The following is a 22,048-nucleotide window of genomic DNA, read 5'->3' as shown; positions in this document are numbered from 1 at the left end:
AGTTTGATGAGTGCTATCCTCAGATGGATTCTCCATCACCAGCTTCTCCCTCATTGCCTACTCCTTCCTCTTCATCTCTTGAGGATTACTTATCTCTTGAGGATGATGTAGATCATGATCCACCATCTCGCTCCACGCCATGTAGAAGTTGAGAAAGCCAACTTCACAGACCCCGAAGATCCCCTGCATGCAAATAACCTGTCACAAAAAGAAGAGATGGAGACAAACAAGCAAGGGTGCTCTGAAAGCTGAAAAATGTATTCATCCAAGAGAGAGATAAATTATAATGATGAATCCTTATAAAAGGATATTGTGCAACCCTAAAAGAAACCCTAATAGGTAGACATTTAATAATTAATATAATTATTAAATGTCACAAATGCAAACTAAAGTGAAATCTTAAGAGAGGAATAAAGGTAATTTAATCAACATGATTAAATTAAAACCTTTACTCTAACAGATAGAACCAATGGTAGGACAAGAGAATCCATTAAATAACTTCACAATCACATTAGAAGTATCATATATTGGTTTATGCAATCATAAAGTGAAAAGATACTCTTCAGTTATGGCATTAACCATGCAAGAGGGATCAATCAGGGCACCACAACAAGGGATATACTTAACCCTCACAACTATGTATAAAGGGCCATCGAGTTCTCTAATGGTCTCGCTAGGATCAAATGTAATATAGGTATCCTTAGACATATCCTATCTTTCTACCATATTAACCAAGTTTGGAGCCATAGAGTTGAATTATTCAAAAGAGAAAGAATTAGGCACAATCTCAATAACTTTAGAGGTATGAGAAGGTAAGGGATCAGTGAAAATCTTAAGATTTTGATTAGGAGGAGATACTAATTTATTCCCTTTATCATTCACACCTGCCACAAATATAGTATTATTATCAATCAAATATTGAATCTTATTCTTCAATACAAAATATTTTTTAGTATCATGACCAAGTTGGCGATGAAATTGATAGAAGGAATTGTTATCCCAACAAGGGAATGCAAGTTTGGAAGGATCAATTTTTTTTATAGTTTGAAGTTTGATAAAAAATTTGTGCAACAAGTGAGACATAATACTATGTAAAGATTCATTCAAGGAAGTAAACTATCTTTCTCTTTGGACAAATTTAGAAATTTAAGGCACACCTATTGTAGTATTCACATTGTGGTTGTTGATTGTATCATTGAACTTGATGAAGCTTTTTGTTGGTTTGAACTTCCTAAATGATTATTAAACACTCTCCCCCTTATCACTTGGAGACATAGCAGTGGATTGCTCCATTTGACTCACATCAAGTTGATAATTATGGAGTGTTGCGCACAACTGCATAAAGGAAGTAAACTCAGATAAAATAAGCTTTTCCTTGATATCTTTTTGTAAATTAGAAATGGATTTTTTTTTAATATCATTTTAGGTACATGAAAAGAAATTTGAGCACACAAATTCTTATATCTACCAATGAAATCAATCACTTTTTCTTTAACACCTTGTTTACAATGCATTAAATCAATCAAAGTGATTTTAGGACCAATGTTGTTTTGAAATTGTTGGATGAAAGAATTTGCCAGTTGTTGAAAGGAATTGATAGAATAAGAAGGCAAAGAGAAATACCATTGTAAAGATTTATCTCTTAGTGTTCTTGTAAACAATTTTGCAAGCAATCTTTGATCATAAGCAAAATCAGTACACAAGGTTTGAAATGTTTTGACATGCATAAGAGGATCACCTTTTCCATTAGAGAGTTCCAATTAAGGGACCTCAACATGTTTAGGTGGCACAGATTTAACAATATGAAGAGAAAGTGGGATAGCAACATCAAAGGTAGGCACAATAAACTTGGATTGACTCATAGAAGCAATTTATTGTTGCGAGGAAGACACAATTTGGGCGAGATTGTTAATTGTCATTTTGGTAGAAGAATTAATGTTAGACATAATTGATTGAAAAGGTGGTGTGATGTTATTGAAAGAAGGCATGGATTGAGAATAAGGTGGTGGGACATTATGAAAAGTAGGCATAGGTGATAATCAGGTATGAAAAGGGACACTCAAAGGAGGAACAAAGTGATGAATACTAAGAGGGGGGGGTGAATTAGTATGCCAAAAATCACTGCACTAAAACACTTAAACAGTCTAAAGATAAACTAGTAAAACAGTTTAACAGATAGACTGGTTATCACACATGCAAACCAAAATGCAAATAAAGCATTCACCCACAAAAGAAATACAACCATAACACAAGATATTTGACGTGGAAACCCAAATGGGAAAAACCAAGGTGAGATGGAACTCACAAGTCACTATCTACAGAATACAAACTAGACCGGTTAAGGTCTTACAATGTTCTTCACCAGAACAGATCCTGTTAGGAATCTCAATCTCTGTTAGGAGATAATTCTGATTAAAGACTACCTTGCTAGAGGATTTTAGATTCACAGAGGTGAACCACATTGTTAGAGGATTTTACAAAAGGCTTTTGGGCCTACCTGGTTAAGGGCTATAAACTTGCCAAAGATGTGAGTAATCAACAAGTGTTTGATCTATCTAATAGAATAGACTGCTTGGTTAGATCCAGTATAGCTCACAGCTAATGCATTTCAGCATTACTTCAGTCTTCTCTATCTCTCACTCAATTACAACTTAATCTTCTCAGATAAGATCGCTCTTACAACAACTTATCAACCACCTTAAACCCTAGCACAACATAAACCCTTTTTTTTTGCAACTACTCAAAAGCCCTAGACATGTATTGCTTTTAAAGGAATCTAATTTCATGTCGGTCCAATAGGATTACATTACAATTTCCTAGGTTCATTGAATCTAGAAATACTCAGTAACACGACACAACAAGCACCATCAGTGTGTTGGCACCATCAAACAATCAGTGGATTGGTAACTCATCACAAAATGCTGATTAGTAACTCATCTCAGAGTATTACCGGTTCATACAAAATACCAATTGCCAGTTTGACAAAAATGAAGACTGGTAAGAATGTGTTATGCTGCTTTTCTCCCTCGTGCCACTTGAGATCTACAAACTGCTTGGGATCGACATGCCGCTTCAGACCGGGAAACACATTCTACAAAATCACCAATAGTCTAAAGACTAGAATATAACATACCGATTGGAATAGATACTGGTTGAGCTCTAGCTCATACATATAAAGGGGATCTCAATGCAAGTGTGTGTCCATCAATGATAATCACAACATAAACATAAAAAATGCCAACATAAAGTTGTTGAGGGAATTGACCCCTTGTGTTAGATTGATTGGTTGAGGAGTAGTAGGAACACTTATGGAAGACATAGGTAAAGATGGGGGATTAAATGAAGAAGAGGGATTTCCCTAATGACCCATGGTTGTAGGAATGACATTTTGAGTTGATGTAGCCATGATGTTGGAGGTAAAAGCAGAAATACTAGTCATAAGAGTAGTCAAAGGAATTGAAGGATTGACTTGTGTTGAAGGTTGTGAATAACCTAGGGTTTCGATACAACTCTTGATAGGCATGACATTAGAATCAACAATATGTTCAATGCCATGCAAAATATCAATTCTATGCTTATCACTTTGAATCATGCGCTTAAGGCCTTTAATTAGTGGAAGAGCTTCACTATTAGGGTATTCTTGGGACATACATTGTTGAAAGTTATCAAATTGATTGTCCGATGTGGAAAATTGATCTATAGAATCCCTAGCTAAAGCTTCTTCTTCATCATGAAATTCATGAATGGGGTGAATAGGGACATGATTAAGATGGGGAGAATTAGCATGATCCTCATCAAAGAAGTCACCCAAATTAAGCTCCATCTCCTTGGTAATTTAACCTTGGAAAGCCTTAATTCTAATGCTTTGTCTAATGGGAATAGGATAGGTAGGACTGATAGTGGTAAAACTCATGCACTAGATGGAAAATTTGAATTTTGGAACAAAGCTTACAAAATCGAGTAATGAAAATTTAAGAAAATATTGATTACACAATTTGAACTTTGTTGGAAGAAGAGGATGACACAATTTCCAAAAATGAAAGGAAATTGAAATTTTAAAATTAGGGCTAAGGGAATACCACTTAATTTTAAAATCATAATTTTTAAAATCGGGGCAAACTATAATTAACCTCTTAATTTTAAAAATTTTATTGAAATTTGAAATATTGAATTTTGGAGGTATTTTCAATTCTAGAGGGATCAAAAATTGACAAAGTCAGCCAATCCTCTGGATTTAGGCTATTAAATACAGTCATAACAGTCTCCCAAAATTTTGAGAAAAAAACCAAGGACTGTGGCGAGAACGCACATGGTCCGACCAACTTTTTTCAAAAATTTTAGGGATGAATGTTATGACGATTTCAAAGCTAGCCCTAGAAAATTGATGAATTCTACAACCTTTAGATGGGTGAAATGAAGGGGCCAATGTAAAAATATCACCCTATTAGGGTTTTGAAGAAAAAGAGGAATTGAATTGTAATTTTGCAAAAAGGTCAAACCTAATGGATAGGGATACCTTGAAAAATATTTAGAAATTTGAATGTGAATGAAATTGATTTGAAATTTACACAAAATCCAATTAATTTTAAAAATTAAGGTTTTATGACCTAACCACTTAATTTTAAAATTTGAATTTTGGGAAAAGGGGGGAAATTGAAAATTTGAATTGTAGGAATGAAGACAAATCTGAAAATTAAATAGAAATCTAATTTTTGCACAAGTTCAAGATGTTTTTTTGAAAATTAGGGTTTTAACAAGTAACCTCTTAATTTTGTATATTTTATTTGGAAATTGAACAAGACAATGAGGAAATTGAATTTGATAAAAAAAGACAAGTTTCAGATCTAAGATAACCACAAGCAATTTTTACAAATTACAAGTTCAATTTTAATTTTAAAACTAGGGTTTATAATGATTTAACAGCTAAGTTTGTAGAAATTTGAAACTTGCAAATAAAAAATATGCAATTTTTTTCAAAGGAAAGCATGCAAGATGTTGGGTTCACCAAAATGTAATGTTGGTGAAATGTGAATGAGAGATCAAGAGGAAAACTACCCTTTCCCTCCAAGGAGAGATGAGAGTTTCACTGCAGATTTCCCTTCAAACACTTTTCACCTAGTTACATTGGAAGAGGAGAGGAGAATTCACTAGATTCAACCTTCAAAGATGAAGATTGAATTTTGAATGAAATGGGAATGATAAGTTGATCCCCTCTTCCTTGTTTGAAATGGAAAGGAATTGATTGAATTATGTAGTGCAAAAGTGACAAAGAATTGATTATAACTTGAGATCAGAGTATGGGATGAAGTTGTGCACCTAGATTTGACAGTAATATGTTGAGATGAAGTCGCCCTGTGAATTTGAGGAAAAGTTGTCTGGATCGTGGCAGGAACGTACATGGTCCTTTGAAAAATCTATGAAATGAAAAGGGTTTTTCCATCTCTACAAATGGAGCATGAATCCAAAAGTACAGCTGCACACCTACAACCTACACACAAAAAAGAGAGGAAAATGGGTTCAGATTGGGAGTTTTCCTTTAGGTCGAACCCCATTTTTGGAATTAACCAAGTAATGAAAGAAAGTACTTGCAAGTAGATGTAAATGAAAGACTAAATTGTAAATCACCTCAAGGGAGGTTGTGATAGCAATGTTGATAGAAGTGCTTGTGTGGAATTTTGAATGTTAGAATCAATCTCCTCTTCAATGGTTGAATCCTTGACTTGAATGCAACACCTAGCCTTGAAGGGAGACTTGAGAATGCTCAATTCTAGAAAGGAATGCTTGAATTCTTGAATGCTCTTAAATTATTGATCTCTTATGCAACTTGACAAACTCCAATCTTATCCAACTTCTACTTATCAAACTTATGCAAATGGGAGGACAATAGCCCCTTAAATACACTTTAGTGGATTTTATTTTTGTCATAGGATGACATCGGGGGAGTTTCCCACCTAATGCACAACCCACAATGCATGCTCTCGGAAGGTCCTACCCCAAAATAGGGTAGGGACAGGGGTGCAACACCCCTTTCCTAGGAGGAAAAGGGCACCACTCCCCTATCCTAAGGGGGACAAGGCTGGCCACGCCCCTATCCTACACCTTTTTCCAAGGAAGAGTGCAGACTAGGTGATGTGGAGGCTAAGAAAGAAGCTGATTTTGAGGGTTGAGCAATCTTTGGTCTCCAATCAGGCTAGAGGATTTGATCTTGCATGTGTGAGGACCCTAATGCATTCAAAAATTTTTAGGGTCACAAATTTATAACACTACACAAGACAAATAGTGTACCAATTATTTTGTGAAACAAATCCAACTGTGCAAATCTAGCAAAGGGCCTTCGAATCTTTGAAGCCATTTTATTGTGTGCCTGTTAAGAATCGTAATACTTATTATTGCAAACACCATGTGGAGTTTTCAATGTACCTATTAAGATTCATAATATTCATTCTACTTTGCATACTAATAAAATATTGTAGAAATGTGATGCAATCCAATTTTTGAGATCAAAGTGTTAGGAACCAGAAGGACAACTGAGAGAGGGGGGGTGAATCAGTTGTCAATGAATTTCAACCCAATTATAACTTAATGTAACTTAATACTTAATACCGGTAAACCAAACGTAATGTCAGTTAATAGATTAGTAGTTAATATCAATACCAGTGAAACTTAATGCATGAAACAGAAAGAGAAACAACATCCACAACACATAACACATATATTTTTGATGTGGAAACCCTATAAGGGGAAAAACCACAATGGGAAACCTTGCCCACAATTAGATGATACTACTGTAGATAGTATGTGTATACAAATGGGGTCTGCACATGCAGAAAGGCCAACCGCCTACAACACACTGCTCAAATGGGAGTCGCAATGACTACAGTAGGATGGTTAAATCCTAGAATAATGTACTAATTCAAAGTGCATCTGTAATGTTGGATTCAGTACCGGTTTAAGCTCTAATAAACACCTTCAACCCTTCCTTGAAGCTTCTTTATGGTCTTCTCATAATATCTTCAATATTTGCACATACCAAGTTGCAATACCATACCATAATTCAACTATATAACCATGCTTACATCTCATAAATGAGATCTTACATTTATACAAAACCTAAGACCAAATGTGTAGGTTGGCTCACTAAGAATATTTCATTCAAATCAATTACAAATTAAGTCTTGATGTGATACAACATGTCATCTCAATACATTTACAACAATATCCAATCAATAAATCATCTGCATAACGTGTTGTGTTGATTTGGAATAGATAACGTATACCAATCCATAACCTAGACCAATCTAGCGATAATAGAAAATATGTCAACCCGATTACACCAATAACCAAAACACCAAAACCAAGTATCCAAACCATGTCTTTGACATAATCAAGTGATCTCTAGATGATAACAAGTTATCATCAGTGTCGGTGAACCATATAACCTGTCGGTGAGCATATACCGGTGACTGTACATAAGTCACTGACCTTGCCATTGAACACAATGTGGCAGTTCAACAGTAAACCAATATAACCATAGTGTCAAATCGACAATGTAGATCTCTAGAAGGATAAGTGTTGACATCAATGACAAAACCAATGCAGCACATCCATAATACCAACAATCTCCCCCTTTGGCATTGATGGCAACACTAGATGGAAAAACATTTAAGTGCCAAAACAGAATGCCAAAAACCACAAACCAACAATCTCCAAATTAGATCAATGTCCGAAATCAAAACCAAAATACAAAGAGTATATATCTCTCCCCAATGAATAATCTGCAATCTTTCTTCAATTTGCAATTTTCTCTTTAGTATTCACATAAACCAATCTTACTTCTTTTGCTTCAACATTCTCTTTCAGAAAATTATATTTGATAGAAACATGTTTTGTCTTAGAGTGAAATACCAAATTCTTTGATATGTCAATTTCAACTGAATTATCACAATAAATCATTATCAGTTCTTTACATTTTACCTTTATGTCCTTCAACATTTGCTTAATCCATAATACTTGAGTACAATTAGTTGTTGTTGTAACATATTCTGATTTTTCTATTGATAATGATGTACTACTTTTCTTCTTGCTTATCCATGAAATCAATCTGCTACCAAGAAAGAATGCACCTCCAGTGGTACTCTTTTTGTCATCTACATCTCCTACCCAATTTGCATCATTGTATGCACATAAATCAAAAATTTCATCTTTAGGATACTATAAACCAAGATTTGTTGTGCCTTGTAGATACCAGAAAATCCTTTTTACTATTGATTCATGATTTTCTTTAGGATTACTCTGAAACCTTGAAATAATACATAATGCATTCATTATATTAGGTCTAGCTTGTGTTAAATATAGTAAACCTTCAATCATAGATTTGTATCTTGTTAGATTAACAGGAGCTGAATCATCCATCAATGTCAATTTATCAGTTATAGTCATAGGATTACTCACCGGTTTAGAGTTTTCCATACCAAATATCTTTAGTAGTTCCTTCAAGAATTTTGTTTGACATAAGAATATACCTTTATCAATTTGTGAAATCTGCAATCCTAAAAAGAATTTTATCTCCCCAATTATAGACATTTCAAATTCTTCCTGCATCTTGTTAGCAAAGTCCTTACACAATCCATCTTCTCCTCCAAAAAAGATATCATCAACAAAAACTTCAATAACCAAGATGTCATCATTAGTCACTTTGTAATATAAGTTATTGTCAACATTACCTTTAGTGTAACCAAGCTTCAAAAGATATTTGTCCAATCTAGCATACCAAGCTCTAGGAGCTTGCTTCAATCCATACAAATCTTTCCTTAATTTGCAAACCATATCTTTATCATTTGTCAATGAAAATCCATTAGGTTATTCAATGTAAACTTCCTCTTCAAGATCATAATTCAGAAATGCACATTTTACATCCGTCTGATATACTTTAGAGTACTTATGAGCTGCAAATGCAAGAAATAATCTAACTACCTCAATTCTAGCTACTAGTGCAAAGGTTTCATTATAATCAATTCCCTCTTTCTATGAATATCCCTTACAAAGTAATCTTGCTTTGTTCTCGATTACCTTACCATCTTCATTTAGTTTATTTCTAAATACCCATTTAGTTCCAATAACATTTTTGTCTTTAGGGTGGGGAACTAATGTCCATGTATTGTTCTTTTCAGTTTGTTCTAATTCATATTCCATTTCTTTTATCCAATTTTCATCTTGACATGCTTCAATAATAGATGCTGGTTCAATTTGTGAAATTTAGCACACCTCTTCATTCACCATTCTTCCTCTTGTCATAACACCTTGATACTTATTCCCAATTATCTGATTTTCTAAGTCAGTCAGTCTTACATACTTGAGTTTATTCATATGTTGATGTTCTTCAATCATTGTGGAATTCTTTGATGATGTCGATCTGACTGGATCCACATTCTATACCAGTGCACTTTGTATTGGTTCATTTATGATCATCTCAACTGCCAGTTCAGAATCTACAAACCTTGAATTTCCTCTAAAGTGTTCATCTATCTTCACATTAGCACTTTCAATGATCTTCTGCAATCTTTTATTAAAACATCTATATGCCTTGCTCTTAGATGACTAACCAAGAAATATTTCTTCATCACTTCTAGGATCAAATTTACCAACATACTCATCTCTTCTAATATAGCATTTGCTTCCAAATATTTTGAAGTGTTTAAGAGTAGGAGTATTACCAAACCATAGTTCATAAGGGGTCTTATCGGTTTCACCTTTGATGTGAACTTTGTTGAAAGTGTAAACTATTGTATTTACCACTTCTCTCCAGTACACATGAGGTAGATTTTCTTCCAATATTATGCTTCTAGCTGCTTCCAAAATAGTTTTGTTCTTCCTTTCCATAATTCCATTCTACTGAGGTACCCGGGGTGCTGATAGTTGTCTTTTGATTCCATTCACTTCACAGAATTTATTAAATTCCTTAGATGTAAATTATCCTCCTTGATAAGATCTTAAACATTTAATTTTCTTACCAGTTTCATTCTCTACCATTGCCTTATATAACTTGAATTTTCCAAAAGCCTATGATTTTTCCTTGAGAAAAGTAACCCAACACATTCTAGAATAATCATCAATAATTAGCATAAAATATCTCTCCCTATAAACTTCTTGTTCTTGGTGGACCACAGAAGTCAGTATGAATTAAATCAAGAACATTATTGGATTTATCATAAATACTCTTAAACATTGTTCTAGCTTGCTTTCCCATTTGACATTCCTTACATATCGGATTATGAGGTTTCACAATCTTAGGTATACCCCTTACTGCCTTAGTTGAACTGATCTTTACAATGCAATCAAAATTTACATGACAAAGTATCTTATGTTATAACCAACTTTTATCAATATGTGCAATCAAACATGTCTTATCACTGTTATTCAAATGAAAGATATTACCTTTAGTCTAATTACCGATTGCAATCTCCAATCCAGTTCTTTTTTTTATTTTGCATTTTCCATTCTTGAATTGTAACTAAAATCCCTTTTCAACTAATTGACCAACACTCAAAATATTATGCTTCAAACCTTCAACATAATAAACATTGTCAGTATTGTGCTTACCATCCAAAGATATAGTGCCTTTTACTTTGATTAAACAAGCTTTATCATCGCCAAATCTTACTAGACCTCCATTATATTCCTAAAAAGATAAGAATTTACTTTTATCACCAATAATATGATGTGAACATCCACTATAATTGATCCATTCATATTTTCCCTCAATTTTAGCTTCCAAGTCATGCTCTACCGGTGGGACAATAGGTGTCAGTTGATATTCTTTTATTGCAACAAATGCCCATCCATTGTCTGTCGATTCTTCATCAGAATCATATGTAACTCCTTCATCATCATAGTAACATTATTTATCTTTGTTCTTCTTAAATATGTATCTCTGATATTCAAGGTTAGGCTTATATGATCTCTTAGCTTCCTCTCTCAATTTTGCATGTCTATCAGGACATCTAGATGCTATATGACCAACACTATTGCAATTAAAACATTTAAATGGTGCTTTACCTTCATACTTACTTCCAACTGGACCTTAGGCATGTTCTTTGCAAACAGTGCTTCAAGTTCTTCTAGTTCTTCATTTTCCCTTCTGATATCTTCAAGTTCCTTTGCATAAAGTGCTTTCCAATTAGATTTGTCAGATGATGATCATGATGATGTTGTAGATGATGACGCTCTAAAGGATAAATTAGTCTTAATTGTAACAACATGACCAAATTCCTCAAGCTCAAATACTGAAAGTTTTCCAACCAAGGTATCTCTAGATGATGATGTATTAGGCATTGTTCTCAACTCATTAATAGCAGTTACTTTCATTTTGTAAGCTGGTTGCAAAGATCTTAAAACTTTAGAAAAAATTTCATCTTCACTTAAGGATCCTCCACAACATTGTATTCCTAAAAAAATTTCATTAACTCTTTCCATAAAAGCAGAAATTCTTTCATCTTCTTCCATTTTCAAATTTTCATACCTAACTAGTAACATTCCAGTTTTGCAATTTTGATAGTGGTATCTCCTTCATTCAATGTTTCCAATTTATCCCAAATAGCTTTAGCAGTAGATCGGTCTGATAATCTTGTGATTTGCTAATCTGATAATGTGCTCAAAAGTGCTTCTCTTGCTTTGCAATCATTCTCTTGATCCTTATCCAATGTTGGTGGATTAGGTTGATTCGTAGTAGGACCAACATAGCCATTCTTTGTAACTTCCCATATGTCTCTTCCAATGCAATTCAGATGTGTTTCCATTTTGATCTTCCATATACCATAGTTAGTTCCATCAAGTTTTGGACTGTCCTTCTTGAAAATGTTCATTGCCATAGGATCTCAAGCTGTTATACTTCTACAAAAAGAGGACTCAACTTTGATACCAATTGTTAGGAAACAGAAGGAAAACTGAGAGGGAGGGTGTGAATCAATTGTCAATGAATTTCAACCCAATTATAACTTAATCCAACTTAATACTTAATACTCGTAAACCAAACCTAATGTCGATTAACAGATTAGTAGTTCATATCAATACCGGTGAAACTTAATGCATGAAACAGAAAGAGAAACAACATCCTCAACACATAACACATATATTTTTGATGTGGAAACCCTATAAGGGGAAAAACCATGGTGGGAAACCTTACCCACAATCAGATGATACTACTGCAGATAGTATGTGTATATAAATGGGGTCTGCAGATGCAGAAAGGCCAACCGCCTAGAGCACACTGCTCAAATGGGAGTCACAATGACTACAGTATGATGGTTAAATCCTAGAATAATGTATTGCTTCAAATTGCATCTGTAATGTTGGATTCAGCATCGGTTTAAGCTCTGATAAACACCTTCAAACCTTCCTTGAACCTTCTCTATGGTCTGCTCATATGATCTTCAATATTCGCACATACCAAGTTATAATACCATACCATAATTCCACTATATAACCATGCTTACATCTCATAAATGACATCTTACATTTATACAAAACCTAAGACCAAATGTGTAGGTTGGCTCACTAAATAATATTACATTCAAATCAATTACAAATTAAGTCTTGATGCGATACAAAATGTTGGCTCAATACATTTACAACAATATCCAATCAATAAATCATCTCCATAACGTGTCATGTTGATCTGGAATAGATAACATATACCGGTCCATAACCTAGAGCAATCTATCAGTAACAACAAATATGTCAACCTGATTAGACCAATAACTAAAACACCAAAACCAAGTATACAAACCATGTCTTCGACATAATCAAGTGATCTCCAGATGATAACAAGTTATCATTAGTGCCGATGAGCCATATAACCTATCAGTGAGCATATACAGGTGACTGTACATAAGTCACTGACCTTGCCAGTGAACAAAATGTGTCGATTCAACAGTAAACCAAATCAACAATGATGGCCTCTAGAAGGATAAGTGTTGACATCAATGACAAAACCAATGCAACACATCCATAATACCAACACAAAGTTTGTTTCATGTTTTCATGAGACAACAAACACAAATTTGGAAATGATATTGTTGAGAAAAAGAGATATGAGACATTCAAATATAATTTGCATAGTGGAGGTGAACTTTCTAGATGTGATTTGTTTTGCAGAGAAGTCAGTGTTGTTCATTTTATTTCAGTTTTTAAGGAACATATCTTCTACAAGTATTCAAGGCATACCTATAGGTCTTAGTAGTTGGATTAATAGTTTAGTATGTGTAAGAACTCTTTCTTGATTGGAAATATTCTATCAATGGTCTTTTTTTGTAGAAAAATATATGTTGCAACCATAAAATGAGGTACAGGCTCAATATTACAATTCAATTCAGATTGATATTTTTGTTCACATAACATATAGACATGCCCCTGATAGTACACAAGAGGATAGGAAGATAATCAAGGAGTATCATTTTTATATGAGTGATGATATATCTCCTTCCTTGGAGTATGTGCAACATTTTTTCAATATTTTCTTTGAGTTCTTGTAGGATAAAGGTATTGCAATAGACGAATATCTAATTTGGTTAGATTATAGCATGGGTCAATTCAAGAATTTGCTTGTATGTTTTATTGATTGAATAGAATGCATGTAGAGAGGCGTGTACCTCATATTTGGAGTTTCTTTTAAGTTGGGCATACAAAAGGGGAGCATGATGGAGCAAGTTCATGTTTGAAGAGAGCTCTAGTTAAGTAGTACTTAAGGATTTTAGGTACTAAATTCTCTAATTCATGTTCTAATGTTGATTGGTGTAGTTTAGCAATGTCATAGGGAGGAACACTTGATTCAACAATGCACATATTATTTTGGTTGATTGAGGAGGGCAAAATAGAAGAGAGATAGGATTATCAAACAATAAAAGATTCTTCAAAGATGTATCCATTTCATAGCTTAGGTGCAAGTACATGAACCATTTGGACATGAGAGTTGGCTTGTTTTGGTCAGAGTTGTATTCAGTGTGACTGGAAAATTTATTTTATGATGAAGAATTGAAGGGACAACTTGCATTAAATGAATCCAAGGTCTACCTAGAAGAATGTTATAGGTTAGAGTATTTTGTATGATATGAATAGGTGTTGGTAAGATAATATAACCCACTTCAATAGGAAAGGTTATTGTAATGGGTGAAAAATTAGGGTTTCCACCATTATATGTATGAAAACCACTAATTTTTTCTTAGTGACCTATTACATTCAAAAGAGGGTTCAATCCAATATATTTATTCACAAACTAACAATGATAAGGACTGAAAATACCAATTTTATTTAAGGGGTAGATTTGTTTTCCCTCTTTTGTGAGTTGAATTGCTAAAATTAGGGGAAAATGCTATAAATAAAGACTAAAACATAAAAACAACAAGCTATGGATGCAGGATTGAGACACACAACAAAATCAAAGAATTACAAGAAGATTCAGATCTGGTCCCTAAAAAAGCTCCAAAAATGTTAGGACCATGGTACCCATCACTTTGGTCCTCCAAAATTTTTGTACACCAAAAAGGATTGATTCATTTCTACAAATAATGTTGATTCTGAATATCGCAGCTCTGTGCCTATTTCTTGCACAGAAAAAAAAAGTGAAATAGGTTTGGAATAGGCGCTTGCCTAAGTCAAACCCTAGTTTTGGAATTAACCATGAAATAGAGATGAAAGATAATTGAATTGTTGTAGTGGAAGATTCTCCTTTTGAGGGAGATGCTAAATAATGACTGAAAACCAAATGATATGCCTCCTTGTGAAGTTTTTTTTGTCTCCATAGGAGATTAGGGTTTCATGAAGTCTTTGACAAAATAGGATTTAAATCTCCACTTGAATGCTTGAATCTTGACTTTGTTGCTACTCCAAGGCTTGAAGGATGATTGGTTACTTTATCAATTTCTTGAATCATTGAATGAATGCTTGAATGCATGTGTATATTATGCCTCTTAGTGAATGTATATCCAAATGAGATGGGAAAGCCTTCTTTTATACTTGTCCATTGAATTTGTTTTATTAATTTTCTAACACGAGGCAACACGGAGCTGAATTTCTTGCTCATATTTGAAATGGCAAAAAGGGTTTTAAAAGGGGCCAAATTAGGGAGGACCAAAGCATCGTTCCCTAGTCTTAATTTGTTGAGAAAAAGATATTGTACACCTTGTATAATAATGTTTCATTGTTGTATTATTTTATTATTGTAAGGTGGACATGGAATTATATTGTAATATCATATTGTATTGTTGCACCTATGAGAACCTATATGGATGTACAACATGTAGATATTCCCTTGGAATATTCTTGTAACCACTTGATGTGATGTATTGACACATTAGGATTATTATAAATTGCATTTGTTTAATATTGGGGAATGAAATTGTGATAAAGTACCCAATAATAAATGTGGGTCAAGTGTAGGTAGGAAAAATATTATATTTTATTGTCACATGGTTTTGGGCACATGGTTTTGATGTAATACCACTTGGTGGTTTTGTGGGAGCTTGTGTTTATAAAAGCAACAACAAGGGTAGTTGTTTGGAATGGTCAGCTAGCCAGGTTAGCATTTGTGAAGGAATGAATCATGGCATGAGATGTGTGGATTCATTCTTAATCACATGGAGTGCTTGGTTATGGTTGGGTTTCAAAAGTTTTCCATAGTTGTATTGTAATGGACACACTGCTCAATAATACAATGTGGATAATGCATTTTGAGGCTGCATTTTCCCTCATGAGGGTTTTCCCAGGATATATCTTGTGTAATATTTTCATGAGTATGTTGTCTATTCTTTGCATGTGGATTCTATGTGTTGATTTGATTAAAATCTTGAATGGATTATGTGGAAATTGACATAAAGTTTTTGATTAAGGGAAAATAGGTTTTGAGGGGAACCCAAAAATCCATACAACAAGTTTTGAAGGGGCCCAAAACCCTTAGATTTTGCCAGGATCTAGAACCTACAATGAACCTTTTGCCAAGAATGATAGACAAATAAAATCAGTAGACCATATCAACAAATATGGCTATAGCCAACCAAAAGCCAACATAAACACAAGGAGAAAAAAGCCAGCCAAACTAAGAGAAATTGTTTACAATACTTGTTGGCAGCCCAACCTAAACCATTAGATAAGGTCTATAGACTCCCTCATCCAAACATCAAGGATTTTTCGGGTTCCCCTACCCATATTAAAAAAATTTAGACAACCAAATTGTCATAAAGTTGTTACTACTTATCAAGTTGCCATTAGTTTTTAAATTCAAAGTCATACTATATACTCTAGTCGGTTAGCACTACCGAATCATGCAGTCGGTATACACAGAGAAGTTGGTATGCATAGTCTAGTCAGTTACAGAGGAAAGTAGTCACAGAACGTAGTATACACCGAGTTGTCTACCGAGTATCTTTTTATGTCTATCGAGCAGTAAAGATGACACACCGAGTTGATATACACTGAGTGAAATGTGTTACTAGATACATTGAACCTAGACATTCATATGGAAACATGTTACAAGAACGAGGCACATATAACCATTATTACATTGGAAATTGCACCATAAGATTGTGTATGATTTTGAGATCAATCTAACCAATGAAATAGTTTGTATAGTTATTCATTTTCAAGGAATCATGTTTGTAAGATTGAAGCAATGAATTAGATCACCGTCTTAAGAGATCTATTTATGCAGCATGAGTTAAGGGTGTATATGTGAGTGCAAAAGAAGACTATTATAGAGATACAAAGGTCACCGAGAAGGTTTCCAAAGAACAGTAGAAGAACAGAGTAAACAGAAGGGTTTACCGAGTTACTATATGGGTTACTGAGGTATGCTATAAGCAAAGTAATCTATTTTGAGCACATAGAATCTGCTATAACATTTTAGATGTAAAGTTGCAAATATTTGTAATGATTTTATTGTAATATTGTGAAGTTGAAAGAGAAACCTTTAACAGGGTAAAAGACTCTAATCAAATCTATAAATTGTAAAGCCTCTAACCAGGTGCAACATTTAGAATAAATGTTGTAAAATCCTTTAGCAAGGTAGATCTAATAGATCTTATTACTCCTAATAGAGTAAGCTATCAGAAATAGCTAAAATGTAGCTCTAACCAAGCACTCTTTATTATTGCAGTAGTGAAGTTGTGGGTGCCATCCCCACCGTAGTTTTTCTCTCTAACCAAGAGTTTCTGCATAACCAAAATATATGTGTTATGGAGTGAATCATGTATGATTGTTATCTATTTGCTTTAACTTTATTTTATGTTACTGTACTATTTTGTTTATGCATAATAGTAAAGTTATTATTCAAGAAATTTTTTTCAGTACTGATTCACCCCTCCCCTCTCAGTACATTAGCTTTCCATATTGGGCCTAACAATTGGTATTAGAGCTTCAATCTTGGAAAAGGGTTTAACTACCTAAAGAGAAAGATATTATCAATGGAAGGTTATAAACAATCTCGGAGGATTGTATATCTACAAGAAGAGTTGGATCATGCTAATCAAGTGATTGCAGACATGCAAAGGCAAATGCAAAAATCTCTGAAAGTAAGAAGAAGATTATTTGATGACTTGCAGGATTCTCAACAGTTAGTGGAACAAATTGAGACATCATCTAAGAATGGTATATCTGAATAAACTGAAGAAATGATTGGAGTATTGAAAGAAAGAAACAAAGCATTGGCTGATCAACTGAAAGCAATGAAAAGAGAACATGAACATTTCAGTACACAGATGACTGAAAATCTAGATGCATTAAGGACAGTTGAGGATAAAGAAAGAGATCTACAGAGAGAGAAACAACAACTTGAAGTCTTAGTATATGATAAAAATGATGAAATTAGGTTGACTAGGATTCAACAAAATATGACAGATCAACTAGGTTATGCACATCATGAAGCAATTCTGAAGAATGATGAAAATCAAGCATTGAAACTTGAAGTATCAAGGTTGATCGATGAACTTGAAATAGAGAAGAAATCCAAAGAAATACTGAAGAAGGGTTATGAAGCATCAAAGAAGTTGGATGAGCAACTGAATACAAGAAGACCCAACAAAGATGCAGGACTCAGTTACAAAGGAAAAGACTCTACTGAGAAAGGAATTCATACTACTGAGAGAGGAGAATCATCAAAGCAAGCTGGAAACAGGAATAACATCAAAAGAAAGAAACCTATTTACCACTACTATGGAAATCAAGGTCATACTGCCAACATATGCCAAATCAAAAAAGCTAAGCAACCGAATATCTCTAAGTCCAATGGTTACTGTTACAATTGCAATAAATATGGTCACACATCTAATCAATGTAGGACAAACTCTATTAACAACTATTAGAAGGAAAAATTCAAAGGGTTTTGTAGAAACTGTAATAGATATGGACATAGTACTGAGAAGTGTTGGCTTAAGCAAAAGAACCACATGTGGTCTGCACACCGAGTAAACACTAGAGGTTACCGAACTCACACAGATCCTTACCGACAATATGCAGCAGTACCATGGGATTACAACACAAGGATATGGTGTGAATGTTGTGGAAGATATGGACATATAAGTGCCAACTTTTTTATAAGGTTTGGAATGAATAACCAAAGATCATGGAGAAATCCTGGTATGGCATGTTTTCATTGTCACAAAGTTGGACATTTAGCTGGAGATTGCAGAGATCAACCTAGAGGAGACACTGAATAAATAAAAGAAAAATTAAAGATGATTTGGAAAAGGAAGAAAATCATGGCAAATGAAGAAAGCACCTTACCTACCGAGTTAGGTGCACCTATTCCAAATTAATCAGAAAAGGTATGAAGGGACTACATTCTCTGAAGGTTAAAATCATAACAGTTCCTATTCGATTATGTACAAAATTCAAAATTTGCATAGTTAAGATGCATTAGTAAGTTTGAAATTCTATCAAAAGTACTTTACAGGAAACCTATCAAGTCAGTAAATGAAGGAAATTTGGTTACTCAGGTAAAACAAAAAAAAGAGAGTAAATCGGTTAAAGGTAAACTGAGTGCATTTAATGTTTTGACCTAACCCACACGGAGCCTGATAAGTTATTTTGTGTACTTAAAAGCATTTTCATGGTCATTTACATTCACCAAGTTTTCGAAAAAGCAGAGTAGAGGGAATCAAGGCAATCAAACTTCATTCAAAGCGAATCCAAGGTATTTACATCAAATGTCATCACATTGTCAAGCTAGTTTACCGATCTTATCAAATTGCTATTATCTGCCGAGTGTGAAGCGTCTGTCGTTTGTAAACCATCAAACCCTAAGGATAGTTTGCTAAGTTTTTGCCTAAAATCTACAATGGCACCCAAGATCCAAGATCCCATAGTTGTCAAGAATGTGGACAAGCCCTCACTGAAATACACTTTGACTCCTAAAGTCGCCTCTGAACTGGATGATAAAACCGCCTTTTCACTCATCCCGGATCGAGTCATGTTAGTTGAAGATGTTAGATTCTTCACCAAATGTCGTGTTGAAGAACTCGGTCATGTTGAGATTAGAGACACCTATGATGAATTATGCATAGATGGTGTATTAAACAGCAAGTATGAACACATCAGAATCAAGGGATTGACTAAAGCCCTAACCTACCCTCGTGTGTTCAAGCCTCAATGGGTTAAGTTCGTTTTGAGTAGAGTTCATGATGATTTCATCTGGCTAGAAGAGAAACCATTCAAAATCACCAAGGAAATCATTCATGTGATCACTGGTTATCCTATCTATGATCATGCATGAGCTCAGAAGATGATATCACAGAAGGAGTTAATCAATTTAACTGGGGTAGAATCTGATTACAAAGGATTGAAACTAAACAATGTCACTGATGTAGAACTTAAGTTTGCCATTAGAGTAATTAGATACTGTTTCTTCCAATCAGCAAGGGAAAATAGTGTACCCTGTGCTGCAGTTGACTTAGCTTATAAAATTGTGAAAAATGGAATGAAAGTTGACTTATGTGAAGTGCTATTGAAGAACTTGTTTGAGAATTTGAACACAATAAGGAAGCTAAAGAAAAACAACTCAGCAAATACACTGAAGTTTGGTTCACTTCTTGTATGCATGTTTTTCTACTTTGAGAAATTCTTTCCATCAGTCGGTAAATTAGTTTGGGAGCTACACCGACCAATCACCCATCAAATTAATGACTTTATCAAGAAATTGGGAGATAATTTCAATGATATAATGGATGACTACATCAGCAAATTTCAAGAGAAGATGCACAACAAGTATCGGATTCCACCCCAACTGGTAGAGAAATATAAGGATGATATATGCTTTGAGGTAGACACTAATTACTGTTATGTGAATGCTGTAGAACCGAGGACTCAATCTTCACCACCAATGGGTTACGAGATTGACTTTGATATCACACAACAACAAATTGATGCATATCTCACATTACCAAGGTATGCTACCAAGCTAAGATATGGAACTTATGAAGAAGTTAAGGAAAAGGTAAAAATGAGCATTGTAGTACCCAAGGCCACAAGAAAGGCTACAAAGATGATAAAGGTTTTATCTAAGAAATTTGGATAAGAATCTTCCTCTACACCTGTCAAAGGCACTCTTGCCATCACCGAAGAGGAATCAGAAGCTCAAGAGGCAGCAATAACATTGAGCACTGAATTACCTAAGGGTAAAGTGTTGAGAAGGTGCCCAATTGGTGTAGCAATAACATTTAGGGCTATGACAAGGTGCCCAATTGGTGTAAAAATAAAAAATGCAATCATACTTGAGTAATATGAGAAAAATTAGGCCCCAATAAGACCTATGGGTACAAACACTAACATAGGGACCCAAATGTGGTCAAAATTGTACAAGGGTGAAATTTTAGAATGCTACATTTATCTCCCACTTTAGCGGGAGTATGAAGTCAATCATACTCTCAATAAAGTACAAGGGTTCACATTGAAAAAAATCACCAATTGACCAAGAAGGCAGGATACACAAAACCCCTAGTGGACTTTAGGATCTTACAACTTCGATGACAAGAAAAAAGGGACATCATGGGAGAAAGAGAAAGAGAAAACCATGACTACAAATTAGTAATGTTCTCTTACTATGAGTCATGAAAAGAAAAAAAATACCAAAATTATCAAGCAAAAGACTATGTTTGTAAAGTAATCTAAGTATCAAGATATACAAAAGAGAGAGATCATTGAGCAGAGTATATGCCCTCATGTTAAAGTGATTGCATACCCCTTATTGAGAGAAATTTCTTTAATATAGGATACAACAAAAAAGACAAGAATGCTATCATAATAGTATGCCCACAATACAGGACAAATTAAAGGATAATGATCACAAGACAAAAAATACAAGGTGGTCTTGTTGAACTTTGGGGTTAGTATAATTTTTATGATAAATAATGTATATCATGTATATTTATTTGCATAGAATTTTCCTCATCCCCCAAATAAAGAAAAACCACCATGGAAGAAAGGCACATGTGTCTTGTGAACCAATGTGGGAGAGACCAAAAGAGATCTCAATACTTTGCATCGTCCTCAAGTAGACAATACTAGGGACAATAATTAGAAGAATTGAGAGACAAAATAAAAGGTCACAAACAAGAAAGAAAGGAGAGATTTATAATCTATGACACATGAAGCTAATCAAGAAGGTCATTCACCTCCCCATCTTGTTGAACATTTCTTTGGAAAGGTGGAAAATATGCAAGAGGAGAAACATCAAGCATAGTATTACAAGTTCCAAACAAGGACCATTCTCTAATGATGAGTCACTTTGTTTGTTACTAGGAGCTAGAATCAATGCTTTTGAAAATTGTTTATATTAATCATTGTCAACATCGAAATATTTATATTCGTCACCTGATATAATAGCATCAACATTTTTATTATGAACAATATTTTCATCTGTTTCTTCATCAAGGTTAACAAAAATAGGAGCTTTAATAGGATTAGAACTTGAACCATCATTTGTCTTAATCATTTTATGTCTTGGAGATTTAGGTTGAACCTCTTGGTTAGGAGAAGGTTGTTCAAATGTTATTATGTCAATGGTTGG

Source organism: Cryptomeria japonica, chromosome 6 (genome assembly GCF_030272615.1).
Source record: "Cryptomeria japonica chromosome 6, Sugi_1.0, whole genome shotgun sequence".
NCBI lineage: Eukaryota > Viridiplantae > Streptophyta > Pinopsida > Cupressales > Cupressaceae > Cryptomeria > Cryptomeria japonica.
Note: the sequence above shows the minus strand (reverse complement) of the source record.